At 48.8% G+C, this 12,579-nt stretch overlaps 1 protein-coding gene across 3 annotated transcripts in view; it reads left to right on the plus strand.

Moving 5' to 3' along the window:
- Window positions 1-12,579, plus strand: part of gse1b (Gse1 coiled-coil protein b) — a 514,981-nt gene that overhangs the window by 210,002 nt on the left and 292,400 nt on the right. The window lies entirely within an intron of this gene.

Here is a 12,579-nt window from a genome sequence, read left to right on the forward strand (position 1 = left end):
GGATGCCTACAAGGGACGTACATAGCCTGTTTCACTGCTTCACAGCTTTTAACATGCTGAATAATACATGTCCCCTGTAGGCTGTGATGCAGCTGCTAATATTAGCACATTTTGACTCAAGGGTTGTTTATTTGTATCCTTGCGTGCCTTTTTTTACTTCCCTTACTTGCTTCAAATGTGGTTGCTTGCATTGGTCAGGATGACCCAGCGTGTTTGGGCAAAGGTGGGCCTCACTGCTACTCACTGCTGGACCCTCATCCCAGCCAGTGGAGATATGGGTGACCCCACCAATGGTGGGCAGAGTGTGAGAGATTTTGTTCCATTGCTCCCCTCCAGCCAACCTGACCTCAGAGTGGAACTTTGTCTGGCATCCTCTGTAGGCGTGTCTGCTGACACGTGGCATTCCGTGTTTCTGCCGTGTTGCTCCAAGGTCCATGCTAGTGCTGGATTGTATCACCGGTGTGGCTTGAAGTGCCCGGGTTGGTTGTTTTGCGTGTGTGGCGTTTGGTTTGCGTGCTTTGCGAATTACTAGCAGTGGGAGGGTGGACTGCGTGTGCAGATCATCGTGCGGTCTGACTATGGTGTTCCACCACAAGGCGGAAATAGGTTTGCGTGAGTAATTCCAATTTGAGCCGCCCACAGGAATACATATCACTGCAGGGAGCAATCCTGCTTTGACGTTCTTGCCCAACACTGTCAGTGGGAATAATATTGGGAGCAGGCAAACCCTAGGTTCCAACCAATTCCAGGGTGTCCGAGTGGGAGCGTTGGTTAAAATCTTCCTCTTGTTTGTGTGGGGCGGTGTGCAGGTCTAGATTCTCATCCACCCAGAAACTCTCCATGTCTGTGTGTTCCCCCGGGAGAATGGGGGGTCACATTGCCCAGTGCCTTTCAATTTCTCAACGCTCATTGGAAGGTCCATTTAATTCTAGAGGCTTCCATTTCCTTGCCGTGGTAGATGTGGAGTTCAGGGGTAAGCGTGCCTCAGGGAGAGCGCTCTTACCTCATAGCCGGACGGTTCTGAGATCGGGTCCCACAACAGAGACTCGAGCACGCAGATCTAGGCTTCGCTACTTCGTGGTACTGAGGCAGTGCCATCTAGTTGAAGGTGTATTTGTTTAACAATTGAGGTGCTGTATGGCTCTCTTTACCGGTGAATATAAAAGATCAAAAAGGCAGCCAGCATGATCGGAGACTCACATCACCCTGGCCACTCTCTCATTTCATTCCTGCCATCAGGAAGAATGTACAGGAGCCTGAAAACTAACGTCCAGGTTCAGGAGCAGCTTCTACCCAGCAACCATCAGGCTATTTAACACTACAACCTCCAAATAACCAGATTTACGTATTTTGGGGACATTATCTTTGATTTTGCACAATTATTGTCTATTTATTTGTCTGTTTTTTTAATTGTTATATATATATATATATATATATATATTATGATGTCTTGAGAGGTCGGGAGCTTTTCTCTTGAAGGTTGGGAGGTGTGGGTGCCGGAAATGAAGACAGAAACGTTCTTGTTTTAAAACTTAAATTCCATACATTTAGTCTTTTCCAAAAACAGGTAAACTTAATTGTTTGCAGACAGGTACACAAAACCAAAACAGGTAGTTAAATCAAAACTGAAGCTTGCTGCCTTCTTACAAAATATAACTCAAACACTGCTTCTCTCCCTCTCCCCCCCTCCCCCCCCCCCCCCCCCCCCACATTGTGCTATGTGTTGGAAATGGCATTAACAAGTATGGCTCCCTGACAGTCGGCATGAACATGGTGGGCTGAAGGGCCTCTTTCTGTAATAATGCCCTCAGTGACTCTGAGAACATGGTGGGGCTTGCTCCATTGTCCTGACCTTGAACTGTATCTAGGGAGCTGCTTACAACAAATTTTCCTGTCACCATTAAGTAGTGAGTACATTTCGAAAGTACTACATTGTCTAGGGAGTGTCTTGGTATATCCTGGAAGGGCAGGAAAGGTGCTAGAGAAATGCAAGTCTTTTCTGCGATCTTGTTAAAAAGAGCAAAGGTGGAAATAACACAAGGGATGGATCAGAATACTGCACAGCTGTGCAGCCAACAGAAATACTGCCTCACAGCTCCAGTGACCCAGGTTCAATCTTGACCTCCCAATTTGCCTGTGTGGAGTTTGCACCTTCTCCCTGCGACGACTTGGGTTTTCTCTGCCACCCTAAAGAGACTCCGGTCAATAGGCTAATAATTGTCCTCCGTGAATTGTCTTTAGTGCGTTGTGAATGGGTAAAGCTGGAGGGGTTTTATTGAATGTAGGGAGAACAAAAAAAAAGAATTTGTGTTGAATGTGATGGTCGGCAAGGACTCAATAGGCCGAATGGTCTGTTTCAGTGCTGTATGGCTCAAAATCTATGTAATGATTCAGGTTCAAAAGAAAAGCCAACTACATCTAATTGCCTGTTATGGGCCTATGCTGCTAGGGATTAGTGTTTTGTTGAGAAGGTTGCCTGAAGGGGAAATTGTGCTTTTTAAACATCTGTAATAGGAGAAATAAAGACTTTGACTGACCACTATAATGGACACAGCTACTCTGAATAAGATTGAAGAATATTGGGCGGCACGGTGGCGCAGCAGTAGAGTTGCTGCTTTACAGCGCCAGAGACCCGGGTTCAATCCCGACTACGGGTGCTGTCTGTACGGAGTTTGGATCTTATCCCCATGACCATGTGGGTTTACCTGGCTGCTCTGGTTTCATCTCACACTCGAAAGACGTACAGGTTTGTAGGTTAATTGGCTTCAGTTCAAGATTGTAAATTGTCCCTAGTGTGTGTAGGATGGTGCTGGTGTACAGGTGACCAATGGTCGGCACGAACTCTCTGCATTTCTGGAAAGAAATGAGTAACGTTTCTGGTCAAGATCCTTCTTCGGACCTTCAGTCAGGGGAGAGGGAAACTAGAGATATGGAAGGGCAAGGTGTGAAAACGGCAGATCAAAGCAGATCAAAAGGAAATCCTTTCCGCTGGTTTCCTCCCACATCCCAAAGATGTACAGGTTTGTAGGTTAATTGGCCTCGATAAATTGCCCCGAGTGTGTGGACAATAAAGTTGGATAACATAGAAATAGTGTGAACGGGTGATCTTTAGTCAGTGAACTCAGTGGCCTGTTTCCATGCTGTGTCTGTAAACTAAACTAAACTGAACTAAAGGATGGTGCAGTTGTAGCGTTGCTGCCTTACAGCGCCAGAAACCTGGGTTTGATCCTGACTATAGGTGCTGTCTGTCCAGAGTTTGTACGTTCTCCCTGTGACAGTGTGGATTTTCCCCGGGTGCTCCAGTTTCCTCCCGCACTCCAAAGACTCCAAAAACTGTGGACTAGTTGGATTCAGTAAAAATTGTAAATTGTCCTAGTTTGTAGAATAGCGCTAGTGTACGGGGATCGTTGGTCATTGGTCGGCGCAGACTCGGCAGGCCAAAGGCCCTGTTTCCATGCTGCATCCATAAAATAAAATAAATAAATGCAGCCACTAGACGAAAGGAAAGCATTCAAGCTAATCCCCAACACAAAGTGTGCTTCATTTTGTGATCTCAGAATCAATACAGGAAGCGAATTCTCAGAACTGGCAACTGTAATCTAATCACTGAGTTGAAAGAACAAGTTTTGCCAACTGAAAGTTTGTGATTAGATTAAGGTTCCTTAACCTGCTCATTCATCTCCGTTCAAAACAGGAGCCTGTCGTTCTCGGCACTGCTCTGGGGGGCCCTGGTATTTCCAGCATTCGGCACAACAAGTCCTATCCCAATCTCACAGCTGTCCCCTGTGGTCACTGACCGGCTGAAAGGATTTCCTTGATGTATACGTGTGGCCACGTTTTGAGGTGTCAAAATGGTCCCTTTCAGTGGCCAGCTGGGATATTGATAAATGTGTAGGAAGGAACTGCAGATGCTGGTTTAAACCAAAGATTGACACAAAATGCTGGAGTAACTCAACTGGACATTGCAGCGTCTCTCGAGGGATGGAATGGGTGACGTTTCGGGTTGACCCAAAACGTCACCCATTCCTTCTCTCCAGAGATGCTGCCTGTCCCGCTGAGCAAAGAACATTGATGGCATAATGCAAGGGGCGAACTGCGAGCAAAATAGGATCAGTTGTTTTTGAATGATTAATAGATACAGCGCAGGAACATGCCATTCGGCCAGCATTGTTCATACTAAACATGATGCCAAGATAATCTAATCTCTGCTGCCTGCCCTTGATTCATATCCTCTATTCCCTCAATAGACAAGATATTCCCTCGATATGTCTGAAGAAGACTCGACCAGAAACGTCACCCATTCCTTCTCTCCCGACATGCTGCCTGTCCCAGTTACTCCAGCATTTCGTGTCTATCTTCGGTTTAAACCAGCATCTGCAGTTCCTTCCGACACATTCACTCTATTCCCTGCATACCTATGTGCCTATCTTAGATTAGTTTTAATTACGGTGGAGCAGCAGTAGAGATGCCGCCTTATAGCGCCATAGACCAGGGATCATTCCTGACTGCGGGCGCTGTCTGTACGGAGTTTGTACGTTATCCCCGTGACCGCGTTGATTTTCCCCATATGCTCCAATTTCCTCCCACAGTCCAAAGACTTACAGGTTTGTAGGTTAATTGGCTTCGGTAAAGATTGTAAATTGTCCTTAGTGTATAGGGATAGTACTAGTGCCTGGGGATCGCTGATCGGCACGGACTTGGTGGGCCGAGGGGCCTGTTTTCATTATTGTCACATGTACCAAGGTACGGAGAAAAGCTTTTTTGTTGCATGCTATCCAGCCAGCGAAAAGACTATACATGATTACGATCAAGTCATCCACAGTGTCCAGTTACAGGTTGGAGGGGATAACGTTTAGTGCAAGATAGAGTCCAGTAAAGTCTGATTAAAGATAGTCCGGGGGTCTCCAATGAAGTCGATGGTAGGTCAGGACTGCAGTCTGGGTGGTGATAGGATGGTTCAGTTGCCTGCGCTGGAAAGAAACTGTCCCTTAATCTGCAGGCTTGCATTTTCACGCTTCTGTACCTCTTGCCTGATGGGAGAGAGAGGTCGAGGGTGAGGCTGGGGTGAGGCTCGCACTTGATTATGCTGGTGGTCTTGCCGAGGCAGTGTGAAGGTTAGATGGAATCAGTGGAAGGGAGGTAGGTTTGTGTGATGGTCTGGGCTACATCTAAAAGGCACTTCAATGCAACTGTCGTATCTGCCGCCACCACCACCAACCCTGGAAGCACATTGCAGGCACAGTCCACGTCCAGCTTTCATCGGTGGGTCGGTGCAGGGACGAGCTCGCAGATTCAAGGCCCAGATAGAGTGGATGTGGAGAGGATGTTTCCACTGGTGGGGGAGTCTGGGACCAGAGGGCACAGCCTCCGAATAAAAGGACATACCTGCTGAATGGAGATGAGGAGGAATTTCTTTCACCTGTGGAATTCATTGCCACAGACGGCTGTGGAGGACAAGTCTTTGGGTGGTTTTAAAATGGGAATGAACGAGTCAATTGGCAAAGATTTGATTAGTAAGGGCGTTACGGGTTATGGGGAGAGGGCAGGAGAATGGGGTTGAGTGGGAAAGATAGTTCAGCCATGGTCGAATGGTGGAGCAGCCTCGATGGGCCCAGTGGCCCAATTCTGCTCCTATGTCTTATGAAGCTATGCGGCCCCACCTCCTCCCTCCCCTCACCTCTGCTGTGACGTCCTCTCAGCGGCGAGGCCTCTTCCACCAGACTGTGGTCAGGAACCAGGAGCCAAATAAACGAATTCTCCGTTTAATTTGCCGCTCGGGGAAGTAAGGGGAATGTTTCTCTTGGAAGACTTGCTTCCTCGCTCAGCGGAACAGTTCTAGCTGCAGGAAGCTGGCTGGTCCCAGCCACAATGTTTCATCTGGGGGTCGCCAACAGGACCTGCCAACCTCGGCCGGCACGCTGGCACAGCTTGTAGTGCAGCTGCCTCACAGCACCAGGTTCGATCCTGACCTCGCCTGCTGTCTGTGTGCAGCTTGCACCTCCTTCCAGCATGCGTGGGTTTCCTCCGGGTGCTCCGGTTTCCTCCCATGTCCCAAAGACGGGTGGGTCTGCAGGTTAATTGGCCCTCTGTATGTTGCCCCTAATGTGTAGGGAGTGGATGAGAAACTGGGATAAAATAGAACTAGTGCGAACGGGTGATCGATGGGCGGTATGGACTCAAAGGGCCGAAGGGCCTGTTTCCATGCTGGATCTCTCAATTAAACCAATGCCTACACTCGGGGTTTATGAAGTTTACCCACAGGGAATGGCTGCTGATTGTTTTGGAGTGGGACTTGTTGCAATGGCATTCTCCCCAGCAGTTCGGCACCTTTTTGCTTTATGGAATGGTTGACTAGCACTGATTCGGAGAGACTATGTGGCATGGATTGACCTCAGAAGTTCCTGTCACAGGGCGTCCCTGCCGCATATTCATTCTCATCCTCCTGCTTCCATTCACCCGTGGCCTTGCCCGCTCCTTCTCCCGCCAAGCCATCCTTCATCACTGTCTTAGTTTCCACCAGCCCTGCACTCTTGTTCCTTATTTTCACTGACTCAAAAAACCGTGGTCATGCTGTCAGTTGCTACACTCGGTTGTTTGTCTGTACGTTTGTGTGTGTGTGTGTGTGTGTGTGTGAGAGAGAATGAGTGAGTCTGTCCTTGTGTGTGTGTGTACGTGTGTGGGAGAGAGTATGTGTGTGAGTCTGTCCTTGTGTGTGTGTGTACGTGTGTGGGAGAGGGAGAGTTTGTGTGTAGGTCCCTATGTGTGTGTGTGTGTGCGCAAGAGAGTATTTCTGTGTGTCTGTGAGACTGAATGTCTATGTGAGGGAGCGTGTATGTCTGTGTGTCTGTTTGAGAATTGTGTGTGTGCGCGTATATGTGAGAGATAATCTGACTGTGTGAGAGTATGTCTGTGTGTGTGTACGAATGTGCGAGAGTGTGTGTGTGAGTACGTGTGTATGAGTGTGTGTGAGAGTGTGTATGTGTGTACGAGTGTGTGAGAGAGAGGGTGTGTGTGTAGGAGTGTGTGTGTATGTGAGAGTGTATGTCTGTGTGTGTGACAGTGTGAGTCATAGTCATAGTGTGTGTGAGATTTTGGCTGTGAGTGTGTGTTTGAGAGCGTGTCTGTGTGTGTGTGTGTGAGAGATGTGTCTGTGTGAGAGCGAATGTTTGTGTGCGTGAGGGAGAGTATGTCTGTGTGTGTGAGTGTGTTTGTGTGTGTGTGAATGTTTGTGTGTGTGAGGGAGAGTATGTCTGTGTGTGAGTGTGTTGTGTGTGTGTGTGTGTGAATGTTTGTGTGTGTGAGGGAGAGTATGTCTGTGTGTGTGAGTGTCTGTGTGAGAGAGTGTGTCTGTGAGAGAGAATGTGTGTGTGTGAGAGGGAGAGTGTGTCTGCCTGTGTGTGAGAGAGAGTATGGATGTGTGAGTGTGAGAGTGTGTCTGTGTGAGAGTGAATGTTTGTGTGTGAGTGAGAGCATGTCTGCCTGTGTGTGAGGGAGGGTACGTGTGTGTGGGGGTGTTTACACGAGATCATGCATGTTCATGTTTGGCCGTATGTATACACAAGTATACACAAGTGTGCCTGTGCACACCTGCATGTGGAAGATTGCGTATATGTTCATTTGAAAAGCTGTGTGTAAAGTGCAGTTTACTGGCACAGATTCACAAAATAAGCTCAGACACTGGGCCAGATTAACGACAGAAGCTGTAATTAGCAGGGCGTTTAGACATTCTGCATTCCACAAACATCGTGTTTCTCAACTGACATTTGATAGAGTCAGAGAATTAGACTGTGTGCAAACAGGCCCTTTGGCCCACCAAATCCACACAGACCAATTATTTGCACCAATCTCACTTTATTCTCATAGAAACAAGGAACTGCAGATGCTGATTTACAAAAACAAAAGGCACAGAGTGCTAGAGTAACTTAGTGGGTCAGGTAGCAACTGTGGAGAACATGGATCAGTGATGTTTCGGGTCAGGACGTTCACATGTCACCCGGAATGTTTACCAAGGATTCTGCCTGGCCCGCTGACCTGTACTTTGAGTACTTTTTATTTTCCCCACATTCCTATTAACTACTCCCAGAGTCTAAGAAAATAACTGCAGATGCTGGTACAAATCGAAGGTATTTATTCACAAAATGCTGGAGTAACTCAGCAGGTCAGGCAGCATCTCAGGAGAGAAGGAATGGGCGACGTTTCGGGTCGAGACCCTTCTTCAGACTGATGTCAGGGGGGCGGGACAAAGGAAGGATATAAGTGGAGACAGGAAGACAGTGGGAGATTTGGGAGGGGGAGGGGAAGAGTCTACTCTGTGGTGGGAGGTTACTGAGGGCAAATGTGATTTTGTATGGCAGTAGATGGATACAAAAAGCTGGAGTAACTCAGTGGGTCAGGCAGCAACTCTGGAGAAAAGGAATAGGTGATGTTTCAGGTTGAGATCCTTCTTCAGACTGAGAGTCACGGGAAACGAGAGATATAGACGGTGATATAGACAGATATAGGACAAATGAATGAAAGTTATGCAAAAAGTAAAAGTGATCAAGGAAAGGTGAAGCCCACTGTGGTCCATTGTTGGCTGTGGGATAGGTGAAACGCGTTAAACAGACAGTGAAACTCAACAGCACAACAGTGAAACTAGAACAACGACTAGGGTGGGGGAGGGGTGGAGAGGTGGGGGGGGTGCAAGGGTTACTTGGAGAAATCGCTGGGTTGTAAGTTGCCCAAGTAAAAAATAAGGTGCTGTTTCTCCAATTTGCGTTTGGCCTCACTCTGACAATGGAGGAGGCCCAGGACAGAAAGGTTGGTGTGGGAAAGGGAGTTAAAGTGTTTGGCAACCGGGAGATCACGTAGGCGAAGGTGGACTGAGCGAAGGTGTTGGAGCGTATCGATCGCCAATTAATCCGCCAGCCAGCAAGGCTTTGGTATGTGGGAGGAAACCGGAGCCTTGGAGTGAACCTGGCAGGTAACGCCACACAGTCAGCAGCGGGCGGGTGGCATTGTGAGGCAGCAGCACCACCCGCTGCACAATGCAGCCACTTGCTGCCCCCTTCCAGCCTCGGTGACAGATACCGACCGGCTGAGTCTCCAATGTATCCTCATTCAGTGACGTTTCCACGAAGAGGCCCAAGTATAAAAGAATCCCCCAAAAAGACAGGAGTTTGCTCAGGTACTTGGCGAAGAAATCAGTTACGATAATTTAACACTTTCAGCTTCTAAAGGATTGAGCTTTATTTAGTGTTTTTTTTAAAACTCGTCTTCGGGCCGTGAGACTGGTGGCGAAAGTTTTAGATGGATGGTGAGTGCAGCAGATAGACACAAAGCGCTGGAGTAACTCAGCGGGTCAGGCAGCGTCTCTGCAGAAAAGGAATAGGTGACGTCTCGGGTCGAGACCCTTCTTCAGTGGAGTGGGCTGTTTGGGGGATTCGGGTCAGCCTCTGTGGACTAACACTGCCGGACGGACACGGGCATGATGACTGCTGCTGACAAATGCTGCCAGAAACCTCGCAGAATGTGCTGAAAGGGCTGAGTCATTTTCTGAGAAATTAGAATCTTGGTGCTCGAGCCAGTTACAGCTCCGCAGGAAGTGGTTTTCAGTGAATTCCATCTCTCTCTCTCTCTCTCTCTCTCTCTCTCTCTCTCTCTCTCTCTCTCTCTCTCTCTCTCTCTCTCTCTCTCTAGTTACATCTCATGGCCTTATCACAGTGTAGCCAAGTGTGATTTACTGTTGTTTTTACCCTTCTGTTCCACTGAGGAAGTGAGTGGGAAAGGCCCCCGTGGCTGGGGGAGCGGTGGGCCGGTACGGGACGGGTCTCGGCGATGGACAGTGAGGATGGGAGGTCGCCAAAGCTCCGTACACCCGGTGAGTCAACCAGCCCAGCCTGAAAGTGCACTTCAGGGGAGAGAGCGCGCACACACACACACACACACACACACCTTGCGCCTGCAGGCTGGAGCTCTTCCAAGTAGCGCTGAGGCACCTTTGTATGTGGAATGTGTGCAGGCTGATCCAGTCCCTGGTCTCGGGAAGGGAGTTGCTGCCCCTGCTCACGGTGTTTCTGCCGGTCGGTCGCGGGGCAGCAGGTAACCGTGAATGGGGAGAGAGGGAGGTGACATGATGTGACGGTCCTCTCTGGCCCCCTGGGTGGGGAAGGAACTGCGGCCTCAGTTTCTTTCGGGACTTGAGTTGGTGGTTGTTGCCGCGGCTGGTCTTGAGTGGAAAGGGCTCGTCGAGGCTCACCGAGCGAGCGAGCGAAGCAGGCTGGGCTGTACGGGTCGAGCGTAGAAGCACTCACTGATCAACCCTGGTGTAACGTTTACAAGCTGAGAGGAGCGTCAAAAGTTACACCCATTTTGTATCGTATTTCCCTTCCTATCTTTTGCATTTCAGTTTAAACTCGTCCACGATTTGCTGTCAGTGAAATCACCCTGCACATTAACGCAGTCAACCTATGTTGCAATGTGCTCATTTTGTTTTCAGTGTAGCCTTTTGGAAAACATATTACTTCACATATGTGAGAGTGGGACAAGAACCGACTGTGGGACGGCCATTAAATGACCCCACTTGTTCACCCCCCCCATGTCCCCAGCATCATTATTAACTTCTTGAAAGTCACTTTTAGAAAAGATGCCAGCTTAATTTTCACAATTTCACCAAGGTCGCACATGAACAAAACCAGCAGCGTCCCCCCAGTGGGAATTGAATGCGGGGTCGTGGCCAGAGTTGCTTGCAGTACTAGCGCCCTGCGTTGTTGCCTCGACATTCAGTTGCATTGGCAGGTTTTGCTGACCGTTATGCAATTGAAAGTCACTTGTACTGCAGTGAAAATTGCAAGCAAGTGCTGCAGGCTGGTCCTGAAATCGGACGGGGTGTGAATAGCTGGTGTGGCCCTGGCGCGATGTGTGAATCAGTAACGCGGAGGACCGCTTGCATCAGTGTGAGCCCGGATCATTTCTGCAATCAAGGAATGTTTGAAAACCGCACTGAGCTAGAAGATCAGCCATGCAAACAGGCTCTCTGGCCCACCGAGCCCGCACAGCCCGCCCAGCGATTGCTATCCTACAAACTAGGGACGATTTACAATTTTACCGAAGCCAATTAGCCTACAATCCTGTGCGTCTTTGGAGTGTGGGAGGAAACCAGAGCACCCGGAGAAACCCATACAGGTCACAGGGAGAAGGTACAAACTCCGAACAGTCAACTCCCGCAGTCAGGATGGAAGCCACGTGTGCGCGATGTAAGGCAGCAACCCTACCGCTGCGCCACTGTGCTGCCCCTAGATCTATTCTACTAATTTTTACGTTCTTATGAGCCCCCATGTGTTGGGAACTCCCAGGACAACTTCAGGGTGGCATGGTGGGGCAGCGGTAGAGTTGCCGTGGTATACGTGGCAATAATAAACCTAAACCTAGACAGTCAACCTGTGGCCGGTGATACCAAGCGCAGACTGGGCAATTGTTTCGCTGAACACCTCCGCTCAGTCTGCGTATGGGATCACCCGATTGGCAAACATTTAAATTTCCCTTCCCATTCCCACACTGACCTTTCTGTCCTGGGCCTCTCCACTGTCAGAGTGAGACCACATGCAAATTGGAGGAATAGCATCTCATTTCGCTTGGGCAGCTTACAACACAGCAGTATGACTGTTGATTTCTCTAATTTTAAGTAACCCCTGCATTCCCTCTCTCCACCCCTCCCCCACCCTAGTCATCCTGCTAGTTCCACTGTTTGCATCCATATATCCCTTCGTTATCATCTCTTCCTTAGCCAACAATGGACGATTGTGGGCTCCACCTTTCCATGGTCATTGGTGCTGGCTCTGATTTGTTCTGAAATTTTTCATACATCTAGTTTCCCTCTCCCCTATCTCTCATTCTGAAGGAGGGACTTGACCTGAAACATCCCGCATTCCTTTTCTCCAGCGATGCTGCCTGACCCGCTGAGTTACTGCAGCATTTTGTGTCTAGCTACGTTGACCAGCAGCTTTGTGGCTTCAAGCCACCATTACTGGGCTAACATCAGTGCTTGGCCTGATTAACGGTGATGGGGGATTGAAGCTATGTCATGGTTTTGTGTGATTACTGGCCAAAGGAGCGAGGGAGGGAGGGAGGTAGGTGACTGATTGAGGGATGGCTTCTTCCCCTCTGTTATCGGGCTTCTGAACAGCTTCTGTCATTCCATGAGCTCAGGCACTGTCCGATTCAGCTGTACCCCAATGCAGACATTGGACTTTGTCTCTGGAATTGGTGTGCTACAGTGCTGAGAACAATATCCTGCACTCTCTATCTTCCCCTTCGCTCCACCTATTGTACTTGAGTTTGACTTGGCTGCATTTATGTGTGGTACATCTAATCTGATTGGATAGTATGCAAAGCAAAGCTTTTCACTGTACCTTGGCACACGTGACGACAATAAGCCTAAAGCTGGGGGTGATATCTGGCAGAGCCTGGAAGAACGATAATGGAGTCCCCACTCCGGAATCTACTCCTTATAGCTTTCCTGGGGACATTAAGCCTCTTGAAAGTCTGATAAGGTGACCTGACTTCAAAATAATGACTGAATTTGGAATTTAAGGAGGGGAT

This window comes from Rhinoraja longicauda, chromosome 6 (genome assembly GCF_053455715.1).
Source record: "Rhinoraja longicauda isolate Sanriku21f chromosome 6, sRhiLon1.1, whole genome shotgun sequence".
Lineage (NCBI taxonomy): Eukaryota > Metazoa > Chordata > Chondrichthyes > Rajiformes > Arhynchobatidae > Rhinoraja > Rhinoraja longicauda.